Source organism: Patella vulgata, chromosome 5 (assembly GCF_932274485.2).
Source record: "Patella vulgata chromosome 5, xgPatVulg1.2, whole genome shotgun sequence".
In the NCBI taxonomy this organism is placed as follows: Eukaryota; Metazoa; Mollusca; class Gastropoda; family Patellidae; genus Patella; species Patella vulgata.
In genome coordinates this window covers 45,752,392-45,762,338 of record NC_065883.2, presented here as the reverse complement: position 1 = coordinate 45,762,338, position 9,947 = coordinate 45,752,392, and the positions used below count along the sequence as shown (strand labels likewise).

The 9,947-nt window shown below is 37.0% G+C and overlaps 1 long non-coding RNA gene across 1 annotated transcript in view; it reads right to left on the bottom strand.

Moving 5' to 3' along the window:
* Window positions 1–6,202: 6,202 nt before the first annotated feature.
* Window positions 6,203–9,947, bottom strand: part of LOC126820292 (uncharacterized) — an 88,296-nt gene continuing 84,551 nt past the window's right edge. Inside the window, exon 3 of the long non-coding RNA XR_007679915.2 lies at window positions 6,203–6,310. This is a non-coding gene — a long non-coding RNA (uncharacterized LOC126820292). The remainder of the gene's footprint in view (window positions 6,311–9,947) is intronic.

Sequence of the window (9,947 nt, the reverse complement as noted above, 5' to 3'; positions counted from 1 at the left end):
AGATTTGGAAGTTTTGATATTGTCGCAGATCGTGCATCTGAACGTAAGGGACAAATTAAAAGAAAATGTTCAGAGTCTTCAAAGGCGTGACCACAATCGCATGTAGGGCTGTCAGAAATATGCCTGAGAAAACGATGTCCGTTTAAATCACTGCAAGCGAGTCGAAGGCGAGAATGGTGAATTTGATTTTTCCTGCTGCCAAAGTAGTATGATGAAGGTATAGTTTGATCAAGGTAGCCGAGTTTAGATTTAAAAGAAGATGAAGTAGGTAAGTTTCTAGTAGAAAGATCGAGTAGATTCCATTCTCGAATTATAGATGGTATAAAAGAAGAAGAAATAAAAAAGTTCTGCAGAAGTATGTTGGGATGTTAATTTGGTTTCGTAGGCGATACGAATTTATATTAGGTTGTATCAGTTGAAATAAGTATTAGGGAGTGATATGGTTTATGATTTTGTAGAATAAAATTAATTGATGTCTCCTTCTTGAATATCGAAAATTCGCCAATATCAAAAAACAAGGAGAAATATCAGTTTTATGTGAATCCACTGCTCAGGCATCCTCTATTACGATATATTTAGTTCGTTTAACAAAATTGATTTAATCAAATCTGTTTTGGAGACATTCTGTCGATGTACATCCATTAAATCTACTTTTTTGAGATTCAAGTTTGAATATCGAAAAACGAGTAGCTCGTTTTTCGAGATTCGCCAATATAAAAAAAAACAAGAAGAAAGAGAAGTTTTATGTGAATCCACTGCTCAGGCATCCTCATTTATTATATCTTTAGTTCGTTTTAGAAAACGTATCTAATCAAATGTGTTTTGGAGAAATTCTGTAGATATACAACCATCAAATCTGCTTTTTTGAGATTCAAGTTTGAATATCGAAAAACGAATAGCTCGTTTTTCGAGATTCGCCAATATCAAAAAACCAAGGAGAAAGAGCAGTTTTATGTGAATCCACTGCTCAGGCATCCTCTATTACGATATATTTAGTTCGTTTAACAAAACTGATTTAATCAAATGTGTTTTGGAGACATTCTGTCGATGTACATCCATTAAATCTACTTTTTTGAGATACAAGTTTGAATATCGAAAAACTCGCCAATATCAAAAAACAAGGAGAAATATCAGTTTTATGTGAATCCACTGATCAGGCATCCTCATTTATGATATCTTTAGTTCGTTTTAGAAAACGTATTTAATCAAATGTGTTTTGGAGAAATTCTGTAGATATACAACCATCAAATCTGCTGTTTTGAGATTCAAGTTTGAATATCGAAAAACAAGTAGCTCGTTTTTCGAGATTCGCCAATATCAAAAAACAAGGAGAAATATCAGTTTTATGTGAATCCACTGCTCAGGCATCCTCATTAATGATATCTTTAGTTCGTTTTAGAAAAAGTATTTAATCAAATCTGTTTTGGAAACATTCTGTAGATATACATCCTTCAAATCTGCTTTTTTTTTCGAGATTCGCCAATATCAAAAAAAACAAGGAGAAATATCAGTTTTATGTGAATCCACTGCTCAGGCATCCTCATTTATGATATCTTTAGTTCGTTTTAGAAAACGTATTTAATCAAATGTGTTTTGGAGAAATTCTGTAGATATACAACCATCAAATCTGCAGTTTTGAGATTCAAGTTTGAATATCGAAAAACGAGTAGCTCGTTTTTCGAGATTCGCCAATATCAAAAAACTAGGAGAAAGAGCAGTTTTTATGAGAATACACTGCTCAGGCATCATCTATTACGATATATTTAGTTCGTTTTACAAAACTGATTTAATCAAATGTGTTTTAGAGACATTCTGTCGATGTACATCCATTAAATCTACTTTTTTGTGATTCTAGTTTGAATATCGAAAAACGAGTAGCTCGTTTTTCGAGATTCGCCAATATCAAAAAACAAGGAGAAAGAGCAGTTTTTATGTGAATACACTGCTCAGGCATCCTCTATTACGATATATTTAGTTCGTTTTACAAAACTGATTTAATCAAATGTGTTTAGAGACATTCTGTCGATGTACATCCATTAAATCTACTTTTTTGAAATTCAAGTTTAAATATCGAAAAACGAGTAGCTCGTTTTTCGAGATTCGCCAATATTAAAAAACAAGCAGAAATATCAGTTTTATGTGAATCCATTATGTGATTTAATCAAATGTGTTTTGGAGACATTCTGTCGATGTACATCCATTAAATCTACTTTTTTGAGATTCAAGTTTGAATATCGAAAAACGAGTAGCTCGTTTTTCGAGATTCGCCAATATCAAAAAAAAAAACAAGAAGAAATATCAGTTTAATGTGAATCCACTGCTCAGGCATCCTCATTTATGATATCTTTAGTTCGTTTTAGAAAACGTACTTAATCAAATGTGTTTTGGAGAAATTCTGTAGATATACAACCATCAAATCTGCTTTTTTGAGATTCAAGTTTGAATATCGAAAAACGAGTAGCTCGTTTTTCGAGATTCGCCAATATCAAAAAACAAGGAGAAAGAGCAGTTTTATGTGAATCCACTGCTCAGGCATCCTAATTTATGATATTTTTAGTTCGTTTTAGAATACTTATATAATCAAATGTGTTTTGGAGACATTCTGTAGATATACATGATTAAAATTTGTATTTTTGACATTCAAGTCTGAATATTGAAAAACGAGTAGCTCCTTTTTCGAGATTCGCCAATATAAAAAAACAAGGAGAAAGAGCAGATTTGATGTGAATACACTGCTCAGGCATCATCTATTACGATATATTTAGTTCGTTTAACAAAACTGATTTAATCAAATGTGTTTTGGAGACATTCTGTCGATGTACATCCATTAAATCTACTTTTTTGAGATTCAAGTTTGAATATCGAAACACGATCGAAAAACCATCTAGCTTTTTTCCGTTATTCGCCAATATCGAATAACATGTAGCTCGTTTTTCGTTATTCACCAATATCGAAAAACGAAAAACGAAAATCGAGCTAACTTCACACTGCCAACACTTGGTGACTTGTACCTTTCACAGCACCGCATATAGTCCCGAGTGCATCTAGTTGCAAAAATTATAGTTTATGTGTTAGTTCGGTGGTACTCCCATCCCAAATAACGTCACAGTAGTCGAAGTGAGGAAGAATATATGATGTATACATGGTTTGGAGAGATCTGCGACTTAACTTATATTTTAACGAGCGAGGAAAAATTTACAAGTTTAAATCTTATTTATATGAGTATCCCACTTACAGTTTGTTTGGAAAGTCAGCCCCAGATGATTGTGCTCAGAAACTTCTTTAATTGCAACATTTCTAGATTTAGTGTCGGAAGAAAAAAATTATTTTTATTTGCTAGTGCTAGGGATTCAGTTTTCAGCGGGTTAAAAGATACAAGCCACGTCTTAGCCCAAATGCTTATTCTCTGTAGATCACCATTTAAGACTTCCACACATTCGGTTAGGTCAGTTATTTTTATATATATACTAGTGTGATCAGTAAATAATCTAATATTTGATTTTATACTGTTTACTAACCGCACATTCGGTTAGGTCAGTTATTTTTATATATAAACTAGTGTCATCAGTAAATAATCTAATATTTGATTTTATACTGTTTACTATATCGTTGATGTATATAATGAAAAGTAATGGACCGAGAGCGGAGCCCTGTGGAACACCAGAAGGGACCGTTAATGGCTCAGAGGAGGTTCCGTTGACAATAACCTTCTGTTGTCTGCTAGACAAGTAGTCTCTGAACCATTCTAACAAGTCTCCTCTGATCCCAACGGCCCGAAGCTTATGGTAGAGTACGGCATGCCAAACTCTGTCAAAAGATTTACTGATGTTACAGAACACCGTTCTCGTATATTGGCCTTGGTCGATGGCTTGACAGCAGAAGTGCGTAAGATATATTAGTTGGTAAGTAGTTGAGTCTCCTTGCAAAAAAAACCACTTTGCAAATTAGTAATAATATTGTGATCCCTAATGAAGTTAAATACATGTTTGTAGATGCATTTTTCGAAAATGTTGATTATAATGCTTAATAAAGAAACTGGTCTGTAATTTCCGCATAGTGATGGGTCGCCTTTTTTATGAATTGCTGTTATGTTTTCTGATTTCCAAATATATGGAACGGTTTTTAGCCCAAGTGAAAGATTAAAGATGTTACATAAAGGTTTGCTAATTTCGAGGGGGATGGATTTTAGGAATGTGCCGCTAATGTTATCTGGGCCTGTAGCTTTTGAAGTATCAATAATGGAAATCATGTCTTCAGTCTCTTTAGGAGTTAATTTTAGGTGACAAAGTGAAGAGGGATTTTGTTCGAGTTCAGGAAGTTGTGCATTTGTGTAGTCAAGCTGTGATTGGTTAATAAAGTATTCGTTTAAACAATTTGCTTTGTCCTTCGGATTAAAATATGAAACCCCATTATTCATAAGAGGCGGAATATCTCCCTTTTCTGATTTTTGACCCTTCACAAACGAGTTGACTATATGCCACCAATCCTTTATGCCAAAATTTTGATTATCATTTAATTTATGGTCTAATCTTTCATAATATTCTTTTTTGCATTTTCTAATCAAGCTAATATAGTCATTCCTTATATTTCTAAATTTTTGCCAGTCCAGGTCCAAGTTTGATTTTACTGCTTTCCGGTGAATTTTGTTTTTCTTTTTACTCATTTTCCGAATAGTGTTGTTCATCCAAAGTTTGTCTTTTGATCTAATGGTTGCAGTGTTTTTTTGGATATGTGTTCTTGCCAAATTTATTAACTCGCTTGTGAAGGCGGCACATGTAATATCAATAGAATTGTTATCAATAGTGGAGTCCGATAAGATATTCCCAGCGTCACGTCGTAGTTGGTCAAAGTCAGTCTTATTATAATTCCATATAGTACGTGTAAAGCTAATTGATTTCAGGCGATGAAAATTTAACCGACAGTACACAGGGCAGTGATCACTACAGGAATTATCTAAGCAACCTGAATCAAAAATATAACCGGAAGAATTCGTTAAAATTAGATCAATCAATTTATTGTTACCATTATTACCATATCTGGTTGGATCCTTGATAATTTGTTTAAAATCGAAAAGAACATTTGCCGAATGAATAAAAGTTTTGGATTTTGTAAAGAGATCAATGTTAAAATCACTTAATATAAAGATACTGTTTATGTTGTCTTGAATTGAAAATAGAATTATCTAATTGAACAGTGGAATTTGGGGGGTCTATAAAAGGTGACAATTAAAAAATATTTATTATGAATATTAATTTCTACCCAAATGCCCCCTGTATTGTCGGTTTCTAAATCAGACCTGCGTTTTATTAAAAGATTGTTACGAGAATACACTGCTACTCCCCGACCCTGCCCTGTAGTCATGTCTTTGCGAATTGGTGCATTGAAACCAGGGATAGAAAGGGTGTCCGATGATATGCTTTTGTCAAGCCATGTCTCAGTTAACAAGATCAGATCGAATTTTCAGAGAATTCTGTGGAAATAGTGTCAAGTTTATGGCGTAAGCTTCTTACATTCAGATGCGCGAGAGATATGTTGCCATTTGGTCCCGGATTTTCCTCGACATCTCCACTGCGTAACAAGATTGTAATAATGACATATAAAGAAATAAAGGAATAAAATAAGGGAAGTAGAATAACGAATAATGGGAAGTTTGCTTAAGCAGATTGTGGGTTTACTATAGGTATAACATATTTACATTTGAAACAGAAACAGTGTAAATGTACAAAGTGACACAAGGAAGTGTTTAGATGTACAACTGTTATTGCAATGATACCCATGGCTACACCATTGGTTCAGACAGACATTGTTATTGGATTATGATCTGTTATGAAACAGATTTCGAATGCATGTACCAATTTTCGTTAAGTGTAAGACTCTATAATCGGCAATACTATATATCGGAAAAAAACGGAAAACACCGGAAAACACCATTTTATACTGAATACCGGAAAACACCGGAAAAACACTAAGTACCGGAAAGCACGCTAAATACCGGAAAATACCCTAAATAGATAACCCGGAGACTAGCACCCTAAATAGGTAACCGGGAGCCTGGTCCTCTGTGTGTCTGGGTTAGGTTTAAGAATTTGAGGGAGAGGTTAAGTCTCTACATAAGCACTGACCTAGGATGATGAAAAGTTAGTTCGCGATATTTCCTAGTTTTATTAAAAATACATACAATATATTAGATTAATTTACAAAAGTGGTTTCACTGTTTTTGGTGTTGGTGGCGCTGAAGGTCTTCCTTGGATGGTACTTCTGGTATTCTGGTATTTTTGTTTCTGAAGAAACACTCTAGCTGAACTTGCCGCTAAAGAAACAAATAATATACAATCAGCAGTTACAACCAAAACTTGTGGCCATCCAAGATGTCAAACATGCAAAATCTTTAAAATATCCGACCATTTTAATAACAAAACATCTGGCACACAATTCCCAATATTAGACCAACTTTCATGCAGTAGTTCAAATATAATTTACCTAATTTCATGCAGACAATGTGACAAGCAATACGTCTACCAAATGAACGCCAACCAAACCAACGTCTACCAAAGGAGCGCCAACCAAAACAACGCCTATTAAAGGAGTGCTAACCAAACCAACGTCTACCAAAGGAGCGCCAACCAAACCAACGCCTACCAAAGGAGTGCCAACCAAACCAACGTCTAAGAAAGGAGCGCCAACAACCCTCATAGAATTCAGGTGTCATCAAGGCCTTCTTCCAGGTCCTCCAGAGCCTCCACCATTTGACCATTATGGAGAGCCAAGAGAATGGAACACCCACCAGAAGTTTTGCCTGGAAGATCCAAGATCTGAACAAGTTCGTCAAGCCGGCAATGAAAACACCTAGCATAGCCACTACAATTGAGGCATTGCACCTGAACTGGGCCAAGGACGTCGCCTCATCCCTGCCAACACACTACCGAGTCATGCTAGCGGAAAAACTGAAGTACTTTAAGTCACGTCACTTTACCAAAGATGCTGTACAAGAGTACTCTAACCACGCCCTAGCATGGGCCAAGAAATCCTACGGCAAGCGACTTCAGGATAGTGTGAAAGCAGAGTTCCATCGCCAACTCTCCACGGTCTCTAAAACTGTCACGCCCCCTCCCCCATCACCAATGCACATTACACACAACCTTCTCCGGGACACACCAAAACGAAACACACCCAACAAGAGAAAATTATCCCCTGGAGAAGGCACTTGCATTAACACTCCCTCGAAGCGTGCAGCAAGATCAACCAGTTCGCCCCGGGTTGTATCTGGCTCACCTACTTCCTCGGGATCTATATCGCCACTGAACGCGCTTGTCGACTGTCTGTCCCCTAGATCGCCCATCATTCCTAACCCTAGAATCGCCACCAGATCTTCCACCAGATGTAGGCGATCACTCAACCTATCCCTAAAGAGACCTCACGGCTACAAAGGTAAAGACGAGAAGGATTTATGGTACATACCACCAGTCATGGCGAAGACCCTGGTTATTTGATCCTCTAACCTGGCTAGGATTGTATCCTTCCTCGGGGACTGGGAGATCCATAGCTATTTTGGAGCCAAGATCAGCCACATCAAACAGATCCTCCAGAACTACATGGGTCCTGCTCAACAACAGGGAGGAAAGTGGACCAAGGATACACGAGCAGATGCTAGATCTACTCAAGGTGACCAGAGCAGCTTTCCCAACAACCAAGCTCTTCGCCACACAGATACCCACTTCTTCCCGACTCCGACAAGAAAATCCGATCACCTACCAAAACATCACCAGCTACAACCAATTGATCTCCACGACACCTTCACCAAACGCCACAACATAACTAACCTTCAAGGGGAAAATAGAACTGAAAGGTAACAACGCAATCCATTGGAGCTCAGACACGACCAGAGAGATCATCAACTGCTGGATGAGGAATTTAAACTAGGATTAGGGAAAAGGAATGAGAAGCCGTTTTTAGGACAGACAGTTGTCAATTTGAGCGACAGACTTCTCAGCCCCCTAGAAATGAACATTCTTGATAAAGGCCTTAAATTCATCCCAAACCCCACAATAACATCCATAGACCCCATCACCCAGGCAACCGATCGCTTCCAAAGAACACTTTCGTTGACGTATTTTTTTTCAGGAACAAACCCGGCAGAGGTAAAAAATTATTCACAGAAAAATCCACATGGAAACCACCTAAAAAGTCATTATCACCAGCCATCCTAAAAACTTTCGACGAAATGAACACAGAAATATCATCCCTTTAAACACAATCACAAAAACCAAATCTCAACCGAACAACTAAAACAGCATTAAACGCCCTCAAAAAAGACAAAAACATAATAATTAAGAAAAACGACATGAATCGCGCAGACTATATCTCAGAGGCAGAAAAACAAATAAGTAATCCTATACATTACACTAAATTAGACCAACCCATCTTAAAGGACACCGCAACTTTAATAAACAACATCTTACATTAATTGCAAGACAAGGAATACATAACAGCAAAACAATATGATTATCTGTCTGCTAAATCTGATTGCCGACAAAGACATCTCTATACACTACCAAAAATACATAAAAATCCAGAAACAGAATGATTTATACCTAATAAATTACCCAAGTGACGCCCAATAATATCAGACTGTGGCAGCGAATCATACAACGTATCACAATATATAGACCATTTCTTATTACCCCTAGCATGCCAACACCCATCCTACCTTAAAGACACTAACGATTTCATTCACAAAATCAAACAGTTAAGAGTCCCCGAACACACCATTTTAATATCCATCGACGTACAGAGCATGTACACGAACATGGATAATAACACAGGCATTGAAGCAGTTATGAAAGCATGTCTTAGGAACCCGCAAGCATCCATGCCGGACGAAGAAATCCTCAAACTACTCGACATTTGTCTGAGGAGGAATGACTTCGCTTTCAACGACGAAGTATACCTCCAGTCTTCCGGAACTGCGATGGGAAAACTATTTGCCCCGAGTTATGCAAACCTCTTCATGGCGGAGTGGGAAAGGGAAGTTCTGCCGCTCTGCCCATTAAAATCGGATTTCCATGGGCGCTTTCTAGATGACGTTTTCATAGTCTGGACGTACACACTAGACGAATTTTGGACGTTTTTCTACATTCTGAACAATCATCATCCATCTGTCAAATTAACCGCAAATGTAAGTCATAACAGCATAGATTTCCTTGATACTACCGTTTTTAAAAGTAGCAATACCAAAATCACAGGCCAATTGGAAACTAAAGTATTTTTCAAAGAAACCGACACACATCAATTATAGTTCAAAAGCTCGTTTCACCCAAAAGATACATTCTCTGGCATCATAAAATCTCAGATTCTCCGTTTTCATAGGATATGTACTCAGAAGACCGACTTTGAGTCAGCATGTACATTGGTATTTAGCAAACTAAGGGAAAGGGGATACTCCAAACGCTATCTACGACGTATAAAAAACAACACTCTAGCCGAGCTGCCGCCAAAGAAACAAATAATATACAATCAGCAGTTAAAACCAAAATTAGTGGCCATCCAAGATGTCAAACATGCAAAATCTTTAACATATCCGACCATTTCCATAACAAAACATCTGGCACAAAATTCCCAATATTAGACCAACTTTCATGCAGTAGTTCAAACATAATTTATCTAATTTCATGCAGAAAATGTGACAAGCAATTCGTAGGGGAGACTCAAAATGCACTTAGGGAAAGAATGAACGGTCACCGGTCAGACATAGTCACCAAAAAAGACAAACCTGTCTCAATTCAACCAACCAAATCATGACATTTCTGATCTCATTAACACGCCAATAGAAAAGACCAAGAGCGACTTTGAAACTTCAGAAGAAATTCTGGATTGACAAATTGAAAACAACAGCCCCCCTAGGTTTGAATATTCATACGGCTAGCGCAATAGCTCCTTTTGTAGTTCCA